The sequence below is a fragment of the Rhododendron vialii genome, chromosome 9a, assembly GCF_030253575.1.
Source record: "Rhododendron vialii isolate Sample 1 chromosome 9a, ASM3025357v1".
Lineage (NCBI taxonomy): Eukaryota > Viridiplantae > Streptophyta > Magnoliopsida > Ericales > Ericaceae > Rhododendron > Rhododendron vialii.
This window is the reverse complement of record NC_080565.1, coordinates 35,352,510-35,373,509: the sequence shown is the minus strand read 5'-3', so window position 1 is coordinate 35,373,509 and position 21,000 is coordinate 35,352,510. Positions and strand designations below refer to the sequence as shown.

At 36.9% G+C, this 21,000-nt stretch overlaps 1 long non-coding RNA gene across 1 annotated transcript; it reads right to left on the bottom strand.

Annotated features, from left to right (window-relative positions):
* Positions 1-9,825: 9,825 nt before the first annotated feature.
* On the bottom strand, positions 9,826-11,645 carry LOC131300546 (uncharacterized). The gene is made up of 2 exons (XR_009190983.1): positions 11,411-11,645; positions 9,826-10,035 (listed from the first exon to the last, which is right to left on the bottom strand). It is a non-coding gene; the product is annotated as an uncharacterized LOC131300546 (long non-coding RNA).
* Positions 11,646-21,000: the final 9,355 nt, after the last annotated feature.

Here is a 21,000-nt window from a genome sequence, read left to right as displayed (position 1 = left end):
TATTACATATAAATAGTATTACCAATTAAAAGTTATAATTAATTTTTTATTTGATTGAAACATGACAAGAGACAAAATTATGAAAACAGAGAGAGTAGAAATTTAAAACTTTTGAGTGTTCACAGAATCACAATACCGTAGCGGACTACGGACCATGCCGAGGTGATTCACATAAGTTCGAACCGAAAAACACAGATCGAGGGAAATGTGATTAATCTTATAAGTACGAAATCCAAATCTCCCATGCTCCTCAAACTAGTTTGTCATTTGTCTTCCGAATCTCATCTTTGCCTGTCACGGGAGATTTAGACAGCCACATATGGACTGAAATTATGCGGAAGTGTTCAATCTACTCTTATAGGGGGATGAATAGGAGTTTTAATAAAAATATACCAATTTTCAGATTTAAAAATTAATAAAGATAAATGGGTTGATTATCTCGATTAATCAAAACAAAAATAAAGTACTGAAGTAGAATAAAAAATGTAACAAGAGACGCACGATTTACGTGGAAAAACTTAGGGTCCTAAATAACCCTAAGCCAAAACCACAGCCTAATACTACTGCTTCATTCTATTAATCAAAAAGAAGTACAGATTGCGAAATAGTAAAATCCTTACCCAAGCCTTTACCTATTCTCGCCAATCTTCGATGCTCCCCGAGCTTCTTTAAGACCCAATAGATCTACCACGGACTTCACGCCCGATCTCCGGATTCAACCGACTCCAAATCAATCTCCAAATGATTCGGCCACAGTAGCAAACGGCACCAAGAATCACGAACAATGAATGGATGAATGATATGATGTGAAGCGTGATCTAAACCACCCAAAAAATCGTTCAAAGAAATGCACGAACGAAAAAGAAAAATATGGGCTGTGATGAAAACTGTCACTCTCGCCTCCTACGGCCGTCCGTCGTGCACCACTTTGTTTACATATAAGCAAAAATCTCTCAAACTAAAAAAGTGTCGACCACACATCTATATAATAAAATAGGATTGTGTTTGAATCCAAAAGACAATCAACGCTCAAATTTGTTTCCTCTATAAATCTAGACCGTTGGTTGTTCAAGGGTTATCATCATCGCATCTTGGTAATCGGCTAATAAAAAAAAAAAAAAGAATCCCTGAGATTGATATTCCTATGATTCAGGGATTTAATTTTTTACCATGTTTATCAAATATTGACATTTAAACTTCTATTGATTATCACATTAATTAGAAAATATATAGCAAGTATGTTTGGAAAGAATGAACCCCCAATCACGTAATGAATTGCAAGAAGGAAAAAATCACGGTTGTTAAACGGCAATCACAATCACAATCACGGCTGCCAGTTACTAAAATTTTTTAATTTCCTTTTCAGTTTAGGAATCACAATCACGGCTATGATTTTGTGGGGTTTATTAAAAAATTTTACAATCACAATCTCTCTCTCTCTCTCTCTCTCTCTCTCATACACAGAGACACAGAGATATCTACACCATTTTTTCCCACCGCTGTTAAGCGGTAAGCAAAAAAGGTTACTGTAAAGGTAAAGGAAAAACGATATAATGTGTTCTTTTTTAATCGGCACGATACAATGTGTTAATATTAGTTTTTAATTCTAACTTCTAACTTAATGATGATTTTTTATTCCAACTTTTGATGCTGAACCATAAAGACCATTGCAGATAGGGCTGCAAACGATCCGAGCCGCTCGCGAGCGGCTCGGAGCTCGGCTCGACAATGGCTCGACTCGGCTCGGTTCGAGACACAAACGAACGAGCTCGAGCTCGAGTCCTGGGCTCGTTTCGTAAACGAGCCGAGCTCGAGCTAGTCGAAACTCGGCTCGAATTGGCTCGCGAGCTCAATTATATTTTATATATATATATATATATATATATTTATATATATTTGTTTCATAAAAGAGCCGAACGAGCCGAGCTCGAGCTCTGTAAATACTTCTTGAGCCGAGCTCGAGCTCGAGTTCTGCAGCTCGTCACGAGCTCGAGCCGAGCTCGAGCCAACTAAATTTTTGGCGAGCCGAGCTCGAACACTCTAAAACTCGGCTCGGCTCGGCTCGGCTCGTTTGCAGCCCTGATTGCAGACATCACCAAGGTCCAAGACACCGATAGTGAGGTAATCTTTTGTTCTTCTGCTTCAACAGTTTTTCCAGCTCTAATGCACGGAGCTAAATCCCCTTCTTTACAGTTTAAAAAAACAAAGATGTTATGATAACGGAATTATAGCCCTTCGCTATTCTATGAAGATTAAGGCTATGCACGTAACGGAATACCATTCTTGATGTTTTGATGCCATGTATGCCTGAGTTTGCGTCAAACGTATTGAAAAAAGAGAAAAAGTGATGAGTGGTCCCATTAATATTTTTGTGGTTTGGAGTTTTGTTGGTGATTATTATAGATTTTCATGTTTAATCAAATTTTTTAACAATACGTTTGCTAACAATACAAATTTTTTTATGTTCGTAGATATAGATCGATATAGATTTTTTTATATTCATAGATATAGAACGACTTAAGAATATTGGTAGACTGTGCTTCTCATTTTACTAACACCACAGCGTTTTTTAATGTTTATGGACATAGATGCAAAAATAAAGATTTAACCTATCCATTCCTTATTTTCAGAATCCTAAATTCCGAAGATTTGTATTACTGTACAAGAGAACAAGAAGATTGGCCATATTTACACCCTAAATTAAGGAGATAAGACTGGTTTTGAACCAGGCTCTAAATGTCTAGAAAGTCTAAAATCAAAATGACAGAGAAGAAAACGATGAGAGACATGTTTATAAAAAATTGTAAGCAATTGGAGTGTTTACTTGACGCTGGGGGCATTTTTTTTTAATGTCTTTTAATATCTACCGACATAGGAAAAGAAAGAGTGCAAAACTAATTAACGCCCTATTCTTTCTTTCTTTTTTTTTGAACGGCAACACCCTATTCTTTTTTTCCTTGATAGTTGTCAGAACAACATTTTTTTTGCAAGATTAATACATGAAGTAATTGTAAACCTTTTTTTCTCATTTTTATAAACTTTGTTTCATTAGAACATGTGTTGTTATTGACACTCTTTTAAACGTTACCATATACGCATCGATGAAAATATTATGATGTTAACCAAACACACCGCAAACTGAAGTTTTGTATTCTTTTTATTTTTATTTTTTGTCACTCATTTAATATTATGGGAGTCTATATATATCTTTAAAACATTTTCTATTGTTATTCCCATGATAACTTTTGACTATTACTCTCTTTCAAAATTCAGATAACTTTTTGGGACTTTAACTAATCATGGACAATCTAAGCATCTATGGCCATGTGAGTTGAACCGTTTCATTTTATACCTTGGTCGTAATAATCAAATTAATTATTTTCTATGCATTCGGTGAATTCTTCATTTTCTTATGCAGCTCGACGGTAACTTGCAAAAAATGTAAGAACTATTTACTCAATTGCATTGCTTAATCTGACTTTATATATTTGATTCATATTTGCTTTGTTTTATTTTTTCAGTACAAAGGTTACGTGTCTTCGAGAAAAAAATGTAATTGTGGTGATTCATGATGAGGAAGAAGTTAATCGTATTTTTATGCATGAGGTATGCCCACGAATGCCATTATTACTTTACTCCCTATGTACTGTAATTGATCAACGAATTGATAAAAGGGATGTGCCATACAATACATACCTTTCGAGAAAATATAATTCTCATATCAATGTTGAAATTTATCCTAGAATAAAATCTGTTAAGTATATCCACAAGTACATCTACAAAGGTCATGATGGTACCATGATTGTGTTGAGAGACGAATAAACAAGATCTAGAATTAAGGTAACTATTATTAGTCATCATTTTACTTTTACAAGAAGGGATTCTTGCTCATTAATTATTTTTTAAGCTGTTATTCATGTTCCTAATTGTGCTTTTTGGATGAAGTAGATATGCGTTGGTACAAAAACTCTTGGGAGTCAGATGGAGAGACAAATTTCAAGAGAATAAGACCTATGTTGAACACTTTTTTTTCCCCCTACGTAGTGTATCAGATTTGACTCTATAAAGATTTTTAGATTTTTTATGCATGTTAAAATTGGATTCTATGAATGCAACATGTTATTGGTTTTGAGTTTTGTGGTTTGGATTAATATAGTTCAGTGTGTCTCCTATCATTGCTATCAATGCAATTAACTCGGTATATGTGATTGGGATTATCACTGGTAGTGATGTACACACGGGTAGGAGCTTAACAAATAAAACTCTTTGTTGCGGAGTGCTACAGGCATAGGTAATTAGCATATCAAAGTTTTGCAACAACAAAAATATACCATATTTTACTTTGTTTCTATCCATTTTTTTCAACATGCTCCCTTTGCTCATTGCTCGACCCGTAGCTTTAGTTGTCTTCAAAATGTGTTGTGTTGTGCCTTCAGGCACGGGTATTCGCTAGTCTTTTATATAGAAAAAGACAATCTTTTCTTTTGATATATATTTCCTTTTTCAAAACATATTTTCTGGAGAGTCAATGATATGCATACACAGAAAAACGTGTTTTTTTTTTTTGGGGAGAAAGCATATCACCTAATTAATAAAGGAAACTAAAAGATTAAGGTAGTGTATATATATAAGAATATGAGTAAGGAAAGTACCCTTATCAGTAAAGGAGAAAAATAATTTTGAACTCAATAATGTAATGCTATGCATGAGATGCCGTGCAATGCTTTTACCTCTCAGGCAATCAGATCAATTTCGTAGCGGTCAACTTGGCGCAAATAATGGGAGGAGCATCGAGCGAGCAACTACCCCCTACGAACCTACCCATTACAATCAAACGGAGTCGATATAACAAAGACACCAATGGTGGGTTTTGGACAACCCCGGAAAGTGCCAAAATATCTAACAATCTCCCCCTTTGGCATTTCCGGGACAAAACCAACTGCACTAAAAAATATTGGAAAATACAACTGAAAGATATAAACACTAGCCTAAACTAGGTCTATCCAATGAAGCTTGAGTTGCTCTTCCAAACACTGCAAAGACAGCTCAACAAAAACTATGCGACAAAATATATGTTACTAGAATGAGTAAGCATAATTTAATACTCCCTCCGTCCCTTTTTTAGAGTCCAGTATTCCATTTTGGGCTGTCCCTTAATAAGTGTCCATTTTGTAAAGTTAGTGGGTAAAAGTTGGTGCATTGTCTATTTTACCCCTAAAAGTAGATTTCTTTTCGAAAAGTAAGTGAGTAAAAATGTAATGATGATGGGTAAGTAGAGAAAGTAGATGAAAAAGTTGATGTGAAAAGTATAATGATGATGTCTTTTTAATAAGTTGGAATTACGAAGCAGGACACTTAAAAAGGGACGGAGGGAGTAATAAACGCCAAGCAACATTATATCAAAAGTAGAAAACTAGACCAGCGATTCATCAATAAAATCAAAAAATTCTCCATTACTCCCCAACCCATGACCATACCAGAACCATAAAAATTCTCCCCCTTTTTGTCACGGAAAAACAAAGGAAATGACTCTACCAGAGTGAGACACATGCAATCAGAAAGCATACAAGAGAATCATACGATATGCAATAACAAGAATCACATAGGCAAGATGGCTATAAGAGAAATGCATCAAATGGAAATTTAAGACCATATCAACTCGTAGGAGCAGAATGATGCAGATCAAAGAATGGACAGAATGCCATGCTCAAGCCTATGAATGTGAAGCGTAAAAGCCGTGCATGAGGAGCAAGAAAACTTATCAAGGACTAAGTGGATGCTATAATCTTATCTCAAGAAAGGTTTAAACAAGACTATCACGAGGAAGTCAAACCAGAAACGCTCGGACCTAGGAACTTAAGCACAAACTTCATCGATTGTTTTAGACTCGAGATTAGCGACTTACACCTAGATCTTGTGGGGCAAAGGACCAGGCAGCTATAACCTTTAAGGTGAAGAGACAAATATAAATAAACCCCTTTTTTTTCTTCTTCTTCTTTTTTTATAGGGGTATTGTTCATCATTTTTTTTTGATTTTCTTTCCAAACAATAGACAAGAAATAAAAGAAAGTCTCAAAATGATTTTTCCAAACCCTAGAGATGCTGTACACACCAATCCATAGGCGGCCCATCTCATAAGGAGTCGAATGAGGGAAAGCATCCCTAGGTAAACAACGAACATGTGGTCAATCAAAGTTCATAGTCAAGATAAACCCAACTGAGACTCAATAGAGACCACTTAAACAAAGTAAGTTTACTAGCTCCAAGTGAGATTGTGTGCATAGAAACAAGAGCATGGGATTCTATTACCAAAGCAGAGAACATCACTATGTAACAGAGAGATATGATAGAAAATTCGATTGGATACATAACTCTCAAAGGCATAAGCATATGTAAAACTGATATCAAGACAGCACGTGATTCCCAAGCACGCAAAAACATTGCAAGCACGCACATGATTAAAAAAATCTTTGACTCAAAACAATATACCAAAAAAAACTAAGTACATAACAACACATGACAACTCAAAATTAAAAACATTCAAAGCAAGCATATGAGATGGCATGTGACCCCACACACAACCTAATCTAGAGAAATTAAACCAAGAGATTTCCTAAGGTACTCAAACCTAAGAGAATCTAAAGGCTTAGTGAAAATATCTGCTTTTTGATCTTGTGTGGGTATAAACTCAAGTGTCACGACACCATCTTCAACTAAATCACGAATAAAATGATGACGGATGTCGATATGTTTAGTCCTAGAATGTTGGACTGGATTTCTAGAAATATTAATGGCACTTGTGTTATTGCAAAAAATAGTCATTACACCTTGAGATAGACCATAGTCTTGAAGCATTTGCTTCATCCATAAAAGTTGGGTGCAACAACTACCAGCGGCAATATATTATGCCTCTGCGATGGACAACGAAACACAATTCTGCTTTTTGCTATGCCAAGCAACCAAGCAATTTCCCAAATAGAAACAACCACCAGAGGAACTCTTCCTCTCATCCGTGCTTCCGGCCCAATCGGCATCGAAAAATGCGGCTAAGTCCACATTAGTACCCTTAGGATACCAAAGACCAAGCGTGGAGGTGCCCTTAACATAACGAATAATTCGCTTGACAGCGATCAAGTGAGACTCTTTAGGGTCAAATTGATAACGGGCACACACTACAACACTAAACGAAATATCTGGACGACTAGCGGTAAGATATAATAAGCTTCCTATCATACTACGATAAAACGTGGAGTCAACACTAGCGCCCTCAATATCTTTAGCAATTTTAATGGTGGAACCCATGGGAGTACGAGTACTCTTGGAATCTTCCAAACCAAATTTTTTGACCAATTCTTTCGCATATGTGGATTGGGACAAAAATATCCCATCATTCAACTGACGAATTTGAAAGCCTAGAAAGTAAGTCAATTCTCCCATTAGGCTCATTTGAAACTCATGGGACATCTGTGCCCCAAATTGTTTTGCATGCCGCTCATTTGTGGAACCGAATACAATATCATCAACATATATTTAAGCAATTAAAAGGTCGCTCTTAATTTTTTTCAGAAATAAAGTTCGATCTACTCCCCCTTTCACAAAGCCGATATTTAAAAGATGATCGGTTAAACGTTCATACCAAGCTCGAGGGGCTTGTTTAAGGCCATAAAGGGCCTTATGAAGGCGGTACACATGATCAGGAAATGAAGGATCAATAAACCCTTTAGGTTGTTCCACATACACCTCCTCCTTAAGGTCACCATTCAAAAAGGCACTTTTAACATCCATTTGAAATAATTTAAAATTAAAATGAGATGCAATGCAATGCCAAAAAGTAACCTTATTGACTCCATTCTTGCTACGGGGGCAAAGGTATCATCGAAATCAATTCTCTCAATTTGGGTGTACCCCTGGGCAACTAACCTAGCCTTATTACGCACAACTATGCCATCTACATCATTTTTATTTTTAAATATCCACTTAGTGCCTATGACGTTAGTGTGAGATGGTCTCTATACTAAGTACCAAACGTCATTCCACACAAATTGTTGTAGTTCATCTTGCATGGCTCCTATCCAATAGTCATCTCCTAAGGCCTCTTTTACCCTTTTTGGCTCTAATGTGGACATGAAACACACATAATTGATCTCATTCCTAATTTGCCTCCTAGTTTTCATCTCATCATTGGGTTCTCCTATGACTTGGCTAATGGGATGGTTAAGCCTTACTCTAGCCGAGGGTTCTTTGGCAGAGAAAGGAACTAAGTTGTGTTGACCTAACTCCTCATCTTCTAAAGGCTCATCTATCTCAACCTCACTATCTTTTTCAACTCTCTCATCCACACTCGTAGGAATGTCAACAACCTCTTTAGAAGAAACTCCCTCATCTAAACCATTGGATTGAAACTCCCCCTCAAAAATTTCCCAACTCCCCTCATCATCATCATAACCTGAGGGACTGACTCATCAAGTGTGGTATCGTCAACAACTACATTGGCTGACTCAACTAGGGTAGAGGTGCGTAGATTATATACTCTAAATGCTCTACTCGTGTTGGGATAGCCTAAAAAGATACCATCGTTACTCTTTGAGTCAAATTTGCCTAAGGACTCACTATCTCTCAAAATATGACATTTACTACCGAACACCCTAAAATACTTCACTGAAGGCCTCTTACCATTCCAAATTTCATAGGGTGTGAGAGTTGTCCCTGGTCTAACATAGACTCTATTTATAGTATAACACGCAGTATTAATAGCTTCAGCCCAAAGGTTTCTAGGGACGCGTTTGGCATGAAGCATAACTCTCGCCATCTCTTGAAGGGTTCTATTCTTTCTTTCAAAAATCTCATTTTGTTGGGGTGTGCGAGGTGCGGAGAACTCGTGCTTTATACCCTTTTTATTACAATATTTTTCAATGTCGGAGTTCTCAAACTCACGACCATGATCACTGCGGACTCGTGTGATAGGGTACCCTTTCTCATTTTGAATACGTTGACAAATAGTTTTGAAACAAGCATAAGCATCAGATTTTTCTATAAGAAAACCAATTCATGAGAAGCGAGAAAAATCGTCAACTATAACCAGAATATATCGCTTGCCCCCTAAACTTTCAGTACGTGAGGGTCCCATCAAGTCCATGTGAAGTAACTCTAAACATTTTGTGGTTGCAACTAAATTTGTCTTTTTATGAGGGCTTTTTATTTGTTTGCTCTTCATGCAACCACCACACACAAGCCCTTGCCCATTGGCAAGTTTGGGCACTCCCCTCACAATCTCGTTCTTGGTTATTCGATGCAAATCTGAAAAATTTACGTGTCCTAAACGTTGGTGCCAAATTTCTACATTGTCAAGCAACACTCGATGACACACATTAGAACCGGCAATTTCAACACAATAGCAATTATCTGAGGAACGAACACCTTTAACCACACATAAACCCGAAGCAACAATGGAGCAATTATTTTTAGAGAAATTGAATTCATGCATATTATCACAAAATTGCCCTATGCTTAACATGTTAGCTTTCAAACCCTCAACATATAATACGTTATCTAACGGAGGGATTCCGGGTGCATTTATGGTGCCTTGTCCTACGATTTTACTTGTATTACCATCGCCAAATGTGACAAAACCACCATTATACTTCTCTAGCTTAGCAAAGAAAGATTTATTTCCGGTCATGTGTCTAGAACATCCACTGTCACGACCCTGACCCGCCCCTTGAGGTCGTAATCATGACAAATGCCAGTGATTTCTCACTAAGGCCAAATCACAAATCAAATATCATCTAAGCAAGCGATGATCAAAAGGGGCTAAACATAACAGCGGAAGCAAAAGTTAACTTTTATTGATAACAAACCAAAGTCTTACATAGGTTTACAAACCAAAAGGATAAACCTCTCAGAGCTGTGCTTACCTACAAATTTACAAACTAAACAAATCATACACAAAGCTAAGTGATCATGAAGTATAACTTTCTTTTCCAAATATACAACACATCTCAAAAGTAAACACTCTGCCACACTACGCGTCGCTTCCTGAAAGGTGGAAAAGAAAATACATAAGCCAAAGCTCGTGTGAATGATTAATACTTATCTCACATGCCTTCCATGGACAATGCAAAATAATTTGATAATTTTTCAAAACAAGGAACTCAAAACCATAGGCCAAATATAATGCACATTCCGCTATTCAAAATTCAAAAGCTACCAGGCGTCCCCGGTAGTGGATAAGCCAGACGTCTACGCATTATCCCAAAACACATACCAACCTCAAACACCCTTGCTAGCCATTAAGCCGTCCCCTAGCAAGACCGGACGTTGGGAATGCCATTAAATAGATTCGCAAATATTTTACAAATAGGTCCACCTTTCATTGGTATCCATGGAGTACACAATTTATAAAACATGTTCAAATAAGTACGATAAGGAAAACAAGTTCAAAACCATGTGATTTAGGTATTAAATCACTCACCTCGATCCACGTGACGACTCGAACTTCCTAAAACATTCAATCAAATGGAAATATGTTTAGACAATACTCAATGATTCTATTTATGCTCAATACAATGCCCTAATAGTGTTTAAGTTCAATTCAATCCAAATAAATCATACTCCCTTTCATCTTAAACCCAAAAATATTGAAACCAACGCCAAAAGATCACAAACTTACCAATCTTTAAAACCCATAAAGACCCATAACCAATAGGGTCGTTTAACCATAGCTAAACAATGAAAAACGCTGCTCAGTGAGCTGCCCAGATTTTCAGATTACAAGGCAATCTTCTAAAAATCACTATAAATCGAGTTCTTAATATTTTTGAGTGATTCCAATCTCTATAGTTGCGCGATTGAACGAAGCTTATAAGTCACGAAGGAACTCTTGTCAAATCCGCACCCCAAGGGTGGTTAAACAGGGGTTTACCGAGGCTACACGAATCTGTCACGCAGCATGACAGATTGACACGCCTCCACTCAAATGATCATAACTTTCCGTATACTAAGAGTTTTAAGACGATTCCGGTGGCAAATGAAAGCTAACTTTAAGACCTTCGAACCGATACATAGTTTGCATAAAATGGACATCAGACGAGGAAGTTATGGCCATCCGAAGTGGGCTGAAACCCAGAAAACGAGACAGATTGCAGATCAGTATTCTAAAAACCACCAGAAATTCAATTCTCAACGGTTTCGGGTGATTCCAGCGGCATTAGAACAGGCTTTAAGTCTACTCTATTTCCTATGAAGGAACCAAAATTCAATTCCGAGTTTAAGACAATGAAAATCCCATAAACAGTAACCCATTTTCTGCAGAATTCCAGAAATGGAAAGAACAACCTCAAACAACGAAACAAGACACAATCTAGGTACATAAACACCGTATAAACGCATAGCAAGAGTAAGAAATCCCTACCTCATGGGTTTTGAGCAAAACCCGAACCTTTGACCAAGTCAACCAAACTCCCACGTGGTCCGATCATGATTTTTCTTGGATATTCGGAAAGCCCGTGCTCCATAGAACAACTTTAATTCTCGGACTTTGTTCGGAATCACGCTCTAAGTAGATGAAATCGAGGAGAGGAGTGGAGGGAGAGTTTCGGAAGGAGAGAGCCGAGAGAAAGAAAGAAAAAAAAAGAAAAGGGGAAAAATGGTTTTTTTCCTGTACGCCCATATACATATACATATATACTTATCACACTTTCACCCCTGCACTTGCAATTATGTCACATTGATCCCCTAATCTTATAACCATGCCTTTATTCAAATTTCCACAATTTACGTCATTACTCGATAATTTTAATATTTCTTAAAAAAAAAAATACGGCCCTAAAATACGGGTCTCTACATCCACTGTCTAAGTACCAAGCGCAAGCATCATGTGCCCGAAAAGCAGTGTGTGCTACATGACAAACGACATCGACTCTCTTCCATGTTTGCTTTGGTTTGGTGTTCACATGCGATGTGTGACCGTGTGTGATACGTCTTTCAACAATCTGATTAGTCTCTCCATTGTTATTAGCCAAATTTGACAACTTTTTGATTTCCTTGACGAGGTGAGAAGTTTGATTCGCCAACTGACTCAATGTCTTTTGAAAATTCTCATTCTTAATGTTTGTGAGAGACTGACGCACAACTTGAGGTCTTTCCACATTGGGTTGACCATATCGAACACTTTTATTAATTGGGGCTACAAACAGTTTCCCCTTTGTTCTCTGATTGTCCCTTCTAAGTGTATAACAAAAAGGTCGAATGTGACCTTGACCACCACAGTAGTGACAAATAAACAGATTTTTCTTTTCAAGAACATGATTACTGTTGTAAGCATTCTTAATGATGGTGGGAGATTTAATAGAAGATTCGGGTTTATCGCTCACTACCTCATTCTTTGCAATATCAGATTTCACAAACTTCATTTCGTTCTTTGTAACCTTGTTAGCCATAGGTGTCAATGAAGGTGGATCAATAAACCCTAAGCCGCTTCTATTTCTAAACGTACGTGTCATTTCGGCAATACGAGTTGCGCCACACTCATTACGCTTTATGGCCTCAGTGGCCTCCCTAAGGTCACGCTCCAAGTCAAAAATCCTATCCTTAGACCCTTCGAGAGCCTTCAAGGCATCCACATGCTCTCTCTCAATTTTGGAAAACTTGTCTTTCAAATTAGCGGTATAGGTTTTTAATTCTTTAAGATCGATGTTCTTAGATTCAATGTCATCACTAAGTTTGTTCCTCTCACTACTAATTTTCTCGATGACACTCACGAGTTCCTTCTTTTTCTTTTTCAGTTTGACACCCTCTTTAAACAATTAATTATAGGACTCATGAATAAAATCTATATCATCATCACTATTCTCACAGTCTTCGTCAGTCGTGACATACTTACTATCATCGCTAAGAGTTGTAGAAAGTTCAACCAATTTGGGGGGCATGGGGGACTTAATGTTGGCAACAAGCACAGAATATCTAGGAGCTTCAGAACCCCTATCACTACTGTCAAGACCTCTCCAAATTAATCCTTAAATGCTCCGATTTAATTTTGACTAATCCGGCTCCACACCTGAAAAAGAAATTATCCGAGAAGTATACGATACAACAGAATAACAAAGCTCATAAGTGGAATCAATAAACGATAATCGACCAAGTCGAAGCAACAATCACAAAGGACCTCACACCATGTCATTCTCAGTACATGACCAGTGACACTCCCCCAATACCTTTCTCAACGAGTCAACCTCGACCCATTCTGGCTATTGGATAGGCTATTGGTGCATGAGTTCACTCGATCTCTGTACTAAACAATTCCATAATACTCATCCAACAACATCATATTCAATACCAATTATTCCACTTTTCAACAATATTCCACAAGATTGAACAAAGATCACGGGATAATCAAAAGGAGTACAAAGATGAGAGGGAAAAAAAAAAGTTTTCGCAAGTAGGAAGCATATCGTATACCACCCGGATTACCTCAGAATATGTCCGGCCGTTAAGTCTATGAATCAATGCCTTAAAACATTTTCCATCTTCCGACTAAATCCACCACTAGCCCACCAATCCTTCCATCTTCCAACTAGATACACCACTAGCTATAAAACAAACTCTCAAGCTTTTCCCTTCTCTCTCTCTCTCTCTCTCTCTCTCTCTTTTCTTCCTTTATTTCCTTGGTGACGTGTGTGGAGAGGGGTGGAAGGGAGAAGCCTATTTATACTAGTGGAGGTGAATCTAAATCATATCTAGGAAATCATAACCATATCTTATAAAATGTTATAATATCTAAACAAAATCCGATAATATCCAACAAAATCTATATAATATCCAATAATATCCAAACAAATCTAATCATATCTAATAAAATCTCAATCAAATCTAATAAAATCTTATCATATCTAATAAAATCCCATAAAATCTTATCAAATCTAATCCTAATCATATCTATAAGATCCAATCCAATCTTAACAAATCTATATCAAATCTCTCCTAAATTCTTCCATATCCTTCCTAGATTGTTAGGATCACGAACTGAAGGTTAGGATTCTATAATAGTTGGGTACAATCACTTTAATAAATGATAAAATAATTTTTAGTAAAAGAATTATAATAAAATATTGAAACAAATTGACGTGAAAATTCGGGTCATTACAGTTTCTTTGAGAGATGATTCAATTCAAACGTTTGAAGTTTACCTACAAGCTCCTCAAAAAGAATGTCATCAACTTTATCACTTTCTTCGATCGCAACAACTTTAGCCCTAAACCTCTCAGGAAGTGACCTAAGCACTTTTCGACAAACTTTAAGATTAGGGATTGGTTCTCCTAATGCGTGGAAGGAATTAATGATGTTACTCAACTTAGTGATAAAACTATCAAATGTCTCATCTTCCTGCATTCTTAAATCTTCAAAATGTGTTGTAAGCATTTGGAGTTTTGAAGTTGTAACAGTCTTAGTACCCTCGTGGGTGACTCGGAGAATATCCCAAGCCTCTTTTGCAGTAGTGCACGCGGAAATACGACTAAATTCAGTTTTACTCAATGCTCCATAGATGGCTCCTAAAGCTTTAGAGTTTGCCTCAAAACTTTCATTGTCAGCAAAATTTCACTCAGTGTCCTCCTTAGCCCTCATTTGTTTAGTCGTAGTGTCTTCTATGGTAGGGGCCTCATAGCCGTACCTAACAGATCTCCAAACTCTAACTCCAAGGGAACTCAAATGTGTGGTCATACGGGCTTTCCAATACGGATAATCATTACCATTGAAAAAGGGTGGCCTCGAGTTTGAGGCTCCTTCTCGTGGTGTGTTCATGTCCATTATAACCAGAATAAAACTCAGGTGGTTAAACCTAAACAGAGCAACCCGCTCTGATACCAATTGAAATTATGCGGAAGCGTTCAATCTACTCCTAGAGGGGGGGTGAATAGGAGTTTTAATAAAAATATACCAGTTTTCAGATTTAAAAATTAATAAAGATAAATGGGTTGATTATCTCAATTAATCAAAACAAAAAATAAAGTACTGAAGTAGAATAAAAAATGTAACAAGAGACGCACGATTTACGTGGAAAAACTTAGGGTCCTAAATAACCCTAAGCCAAAATCACGGCCTAATATTACTGCTTTATTCTATTAATCAAAAAGAAGTACAGATTGCGAAATAGTAAAATCCTTACTCAAGCCTTTACCTATTCTTGCCAATCTTCGATGATCCCCGAGCTTCGTTAAGATCCAATAGATCTACCACGGACTTCACGCCCGATCTCCGGATTCAACCGGCTCCAAATCAATCTCCAAATGATTCGGCCACAGCAGCAAACTGCACCAAGAACCACAAACAATGAATGGATGAATGATATGATGTGAAGCGTGATCTAAACCACCTAAAAAATTGTTCAAAGAAATGCACGAACGAAAAAGGAAAATATGGGCTGTGATGAAAACTGTCACTCTCGCCTCCTACGGCCGTCCGTCGTGCACCACTTTGTTTACATATAAGCAAAAATCTCTCAAACTAAAAAAGTGTCGACCACACATCTTTTATATAGAAAAAGACAATCTTTTCTTTTGATATATATTTCCTTTTTCAAAACATATTTTCTGGAGAGTCAATAATATGCATACACGGAAAAACGTGTTTTTTTTTTTTGGGGGAGAAAGCATATCACCTAATTAATAAAGGAAACTAAAAGATTAAGGTAGTGTATATATATAAGAATATGAGTAAGGAAAGTACCCTTATCAGTAAAGGAGAAAAATAATTTTGAACTCAATAATGTAATGCTATGCATGAGATGCCGTGCAATGCTTTTACCTCTCAGGCAATCAGATCAATTTCGTAGCGGTCAACTTGGCGCAAATAATGGGAGGAGCATCGAGCGAGCAACTACCCCCTACGAACCTACCCATTACAATCAAACGGAGTCGATATAACAAAGACACCAATAGTGGTTTTGGACAACCCCGGAAAGTGCCAAAATATCTAACATGGACTTGTATGCCTTATAAATGACTTCCCAATTACCCCATAAAGAATACATGACAACTAATTATCCTAACGAGATTAAAATTCTTTCCATCGGTGTTGGAAAACTTCACATTTTCACTACCACCTTATTCAGTCCTATCGTATATTGATTGTTGATCTGAACTGTTCATCTTATAGACCACACATAGTAGTGTATCAATTCAAAATATAAACTTGATCGGCCATCGATAGGAGTATCAAAAATTGAATTTTACTTTGTAAAATGGATAGTTTATCTTTATTATTATTGACATAAATTAGATCATCCACTTTATAAATCAATATTCAAATGTTGATATATCTATCGACTTCCGATCAAACTGATTTTTTGCATGACAATACTATTTTGAGAGTCTTAAAATATAAACAGTTCAGATCACAACAATAGATACTCGGTGGGGCCTATACCAAACGGTGGTGAAAAAAGGAATTTTACATTGGCAGTGGATATAATTTATTCTCTTAATGAAACCATAGAAGAACAAAACAATTGATTACTACTGGCATTGGACTCTAAAAGACTGATCTGATCGACAACTTAAATGAGTGAGATTTGTTACGGGAATTTAAACTCTGCTGATTCAATCTTCAACTCTATTATGAAACCAAATCATTTGACATGTCGATAAAGTACCGTTCGTTAAATCATGATCGAATCCACAACAGCAGCAGAACCACAAAAGCTCTAATATATGACACACCATTACTAGAAACCACATAATTAAGTTTGCAAAACACGGCTTGGCAAAACACTCGATACCCTCATCACTCGGAAAAAAAACAAAAAAACAAAAAACAAAAACTTGCAAAATCCTAAACCACCACAAGATTCTTCAAAAGAAAATAGCACGCACGCATTGTCAATCAGTGACGGTAGGATTATCCATCAGTTCTTAGGCCCCTGCGTTTAGTACCGAGGAACACACTTGTAAGAACTGTCTTCGAGTGCAAACTTGCTTTCAATAGCTTCAAGCCCTAAAAAAACAAAACAATGAAAGAAAACTATGCCGTGTAAGTGTGGATAATCAAGAACTAACCAAAACAAACAGCTATTCAATTAGAACTAATTGGAGTATACTGTATAATTTATCTGCGTACCTCAGGCATCCCAAAATGAACAACCCTTTCCTCAAGTGCCCCCACATCCTCCTTCACATTAAATTTGTTCAGAATGGTAATCCCTGAAATAGTAGACATGGGAGTCACCACCAAATCATCCATCACCATATAAGTCACCACTCCTTTCACGAATCCTCCCTCCCCTGCTTCTAATTTCACTTCCTTCATCCCCTCCAGAGTAACATAAGCCATCTCCTTAGACATGCGGTTGTTGGAACGGGGGCAAGTAGCATCGCAAACATCGCTAACATACATGTGAGAATGATAAGTCCCAGTGTTAAAATTATTAGGGCACACGAAAAACTATTTGGCTTTGCTGTTGGAGATGTCGTTGAGCAAAAACAAAGGATTGACATCGGAAGAACCCGTTGGTGGCTTGGGATTCTAGAGGGATAGTTTGGTTGTGTCGGGCTGGAAATAGGTTTCGTTGAGATTTTCGATGCTTTCGTAAAGGTTGCCCAAGGTCCCGACCACAGTTTGCGTTGTGAGGAGCTTGACCACGGTTCCAACAGGCAAACAGAGAAGGTTGAACAGGAAATCGACAAAGTCTTTCCCTGCTTCCGCGAAGAGGACTCTTTTGGACTTGGTATCGATTAGGAGTTTCAGGGTCACCTTGGCTTTAGAGGATGCCGTGGTGGTTACTCTCTCGTTATGTGCCTTACCACGTACATCTGTTGTCTATTATATAGACCTATACGCAGATAGAGTTTATTTGGGGTGATTAACACATTTAATGATTGAGTTTTGTTAATGTATGCCCTAAGGGCATATGTTAGTACTCATTTAATGATGCCAACTCTATCCAAAATTGTATTGGAACTCTAAAATACAATCAATAGGTCAGGCAACGTTTACTAGGAGAAAAATGCATTTATGGTGAGACCAAATTACCCTTTTTACTTTTCACTCCATGCATGCTATCTTTTCAACTTCTTTTTATTTTTCTGGGTCTTTAAACTCCTGTAGGTTTAAGCCAAAAAAAAAAAAAAAACACCCCTATGGATACTCCATATCAGTCACCAAAATGGTATAAAAAAACAACTAATTATTTATTCCGTTGAACTCTAAGCAGGAAAAAATGAAGAAAAGAGCTAGAGAGGCTGAAACTTGAAAAAATAAATGAAAGTCTCCCATTAGCTTAGCTTTTTTGTTTTGTTTTGTTTTGTCCTTATTCTTTTTTTTTTTGCGTTTATTAATTTTACACCAATTTTTTTTATAGATTATTGATTTGTCGAGACGAGAGAAATCATAAAAGTAATTTTTTTTACTCTTACCAAAATATTTTTGGAATATCTAAGATATAGCCCGAATATTTAGGTAACAGTCATAATTTTTTACTCTTACGATTTCTCTCATCAAGACGAATCAATAATCTATAAAAATGTGGCATAAGACCAACAAAAGGATTTTTTTTTTTTGAATGAAGACAAAACTCAAAAAGCGCCAAAACCTCCCCAAAATAAGGAAAATAAATCCTAGCTCTTCTTTTAATAACTAAATATTGATACATTGCGAAACAAGTTATTGATTTTTTCCGTCAACCAGATTTTAAACATTTTGGGCTAATGTTATCTTCTTTTTTTTTTAACATTTTTGTATATTGTCTTCTTTTACCTTTACATTTTCTCTCATCAAAATGAATTAGTGAAATAAATTCTATTGATCAAAAGTTTTTAAAACAACACGAAAGCCAAAGAATAGATAATACATAGGAGTTTATTTTTTCTTAAACCCGCAGACCTAGAAAACTAATAGGAGTTGGAAATATTATAGCATGGAGGGAAAAGTAAAACGGGTAATTTGGTCTCACACAAAATAAAATTTTCTCCTAGTAAATGTTGCCTGACCTTTTGATTACCTTTTGGAGTTCCAATACAATTTTAGATATAGTTGGCATAATTAAATGAGTACTAATATATGCCTCTAGGGCATACATTAACAAAACCCTTAATGATTTAAACCACTTTGACCTACCAACCCACATGACAGTCCATCTTCGATATTCAAGCTCTCTCTCTCTCTCTGGCGTGTTATATGGAGAATTGGAACAGACAGAGAACCGTTTTTTGCATGCCTATGAAATTGGCTTCCTAATGAGATTTCTTCCGAGAATACTCAAATAGGAAACTTATCCCGAAAGTATCCCGAAAACAGTAATCAATGGTTGAGAATCACTTGGATGATTGGGTCACACATATCAAAGTGAATCTTAACCATTGATTGCTGTTTTCGGGATACTTTCGGAGTAAATTTTCTTTGTCCCTAGCATTTCTGACCCTGATATGGATGATAAGAGCAGAATTGAATTCCGATCGGGGCTGTTCGGTCGGCGCGAACTGTGCTCGGCTTGGTCGAGCGTGTGTTTTCCATTCCCACCATAAGCAACTTGAACTTGATCCACACACACACAACCAACACCCCCCCCCCCCCCCCCCCCTGATAACCAACCTCCACTCCTACCAAGAAGAGGAGTTTATATGCTCTGTTTAGTGTAGCCCGCATTGCAGGAGTGGTAAGAGCAGCCAATCCAGCCGTCCATTGTTTGGATTAAAATCTGAGCTGTCAATTGCCGAAATGGACTGCAAGATCGGCCGTCCTATAGGATCCCCGGTTGAACGGACAAAAACTTGCAACTTCCTTCATGACTAGAAACATAGTTTGGGCAAACCACCAGATACCCTCATCAATAAAATAAATTAAAAACAAAAGGGTCAGGTACCTACCATAATATTATGGATCATCAAGATAACCAGAAATTAACATCACTAAGTCTAGAAAATTTTAAGTGGGATACCATTGTTGACTTATGGGGGTCAGGTACCTACCATAATATTATGGATCATCAAGATAACCAGAAATTAACATCACTAAGTCTAGAAAATTTTAAGTGGGATACCATTGTTGACTTATGGGAGGATGTGTTTTTGGTTTTTGAATTTAGAGAGAAGTAAGAAGTAGGAGGACGGGAACTTTTTGACTTCTCATTTTTTTAGTATTTTTATTATGGTTAACAAAAAGACGTACAAAATGTATTATACACATATCTCTCAAATACTCTACCATATTCAAAACACATTCTGACCAAAACACAAAAAGCCAATAACCAAAATGCGAAAAGCCAAAAAGTATGATAACCAAACACAACCCAAGCAGAAAGAAAGGAAAAACTGAAATTAGTAACCCATAAATTTTCCATCAAGATTGGTACTTTTACTATAGTAGAAACCAGAATGGCGTTAATGTTAAAGGTGGAGTTTCCACGCCATTTTACCATCTCGTTCATAGTAATCAATAAGTTTTGGCATTTTATCATATTGTTCACAGTAATTAACAACTTCTTTATCAACAATTTTTCACTTACATATCTGTCTACAATTTATTGGTAAGTGAAAACAACTTAATATTTTTTAACAACTTATTGGTTAGTGGAAACAGCTAACAACTTGTAAGCAATAAATTCTTTCTCAAAATTTATTCCCTACTGGAAACGCCTCCTAAGTTATGATGAAAATAACTGGAAAAGAGAAACTTTATCTAATCTTGATCGTCAGTGTTTTGGACGGCTGAGATTGAGCGCCGTGAATAAGTTTTTCTGTATGTTCATATACATAGCATTATTGAAATGCCTGTTAAGCACTAGTAGAGTATTACACACACATATATACATACATACACGCACACATCCACGCATCGTGCCAACAAACACGTGCAATTGAACGATGCTACTGGTACAGCAGGAGGTGCACAGCAGCCGCGCACATATCGCTTTTGCGCCCGTCTCGGGTCCCGCAAAGATGATCGGAGCCGCTCATTTTGTTCAAAATACTTCGTTTAGGGTCCCTGTAAAAAATCATCTCAATCCGATATCCG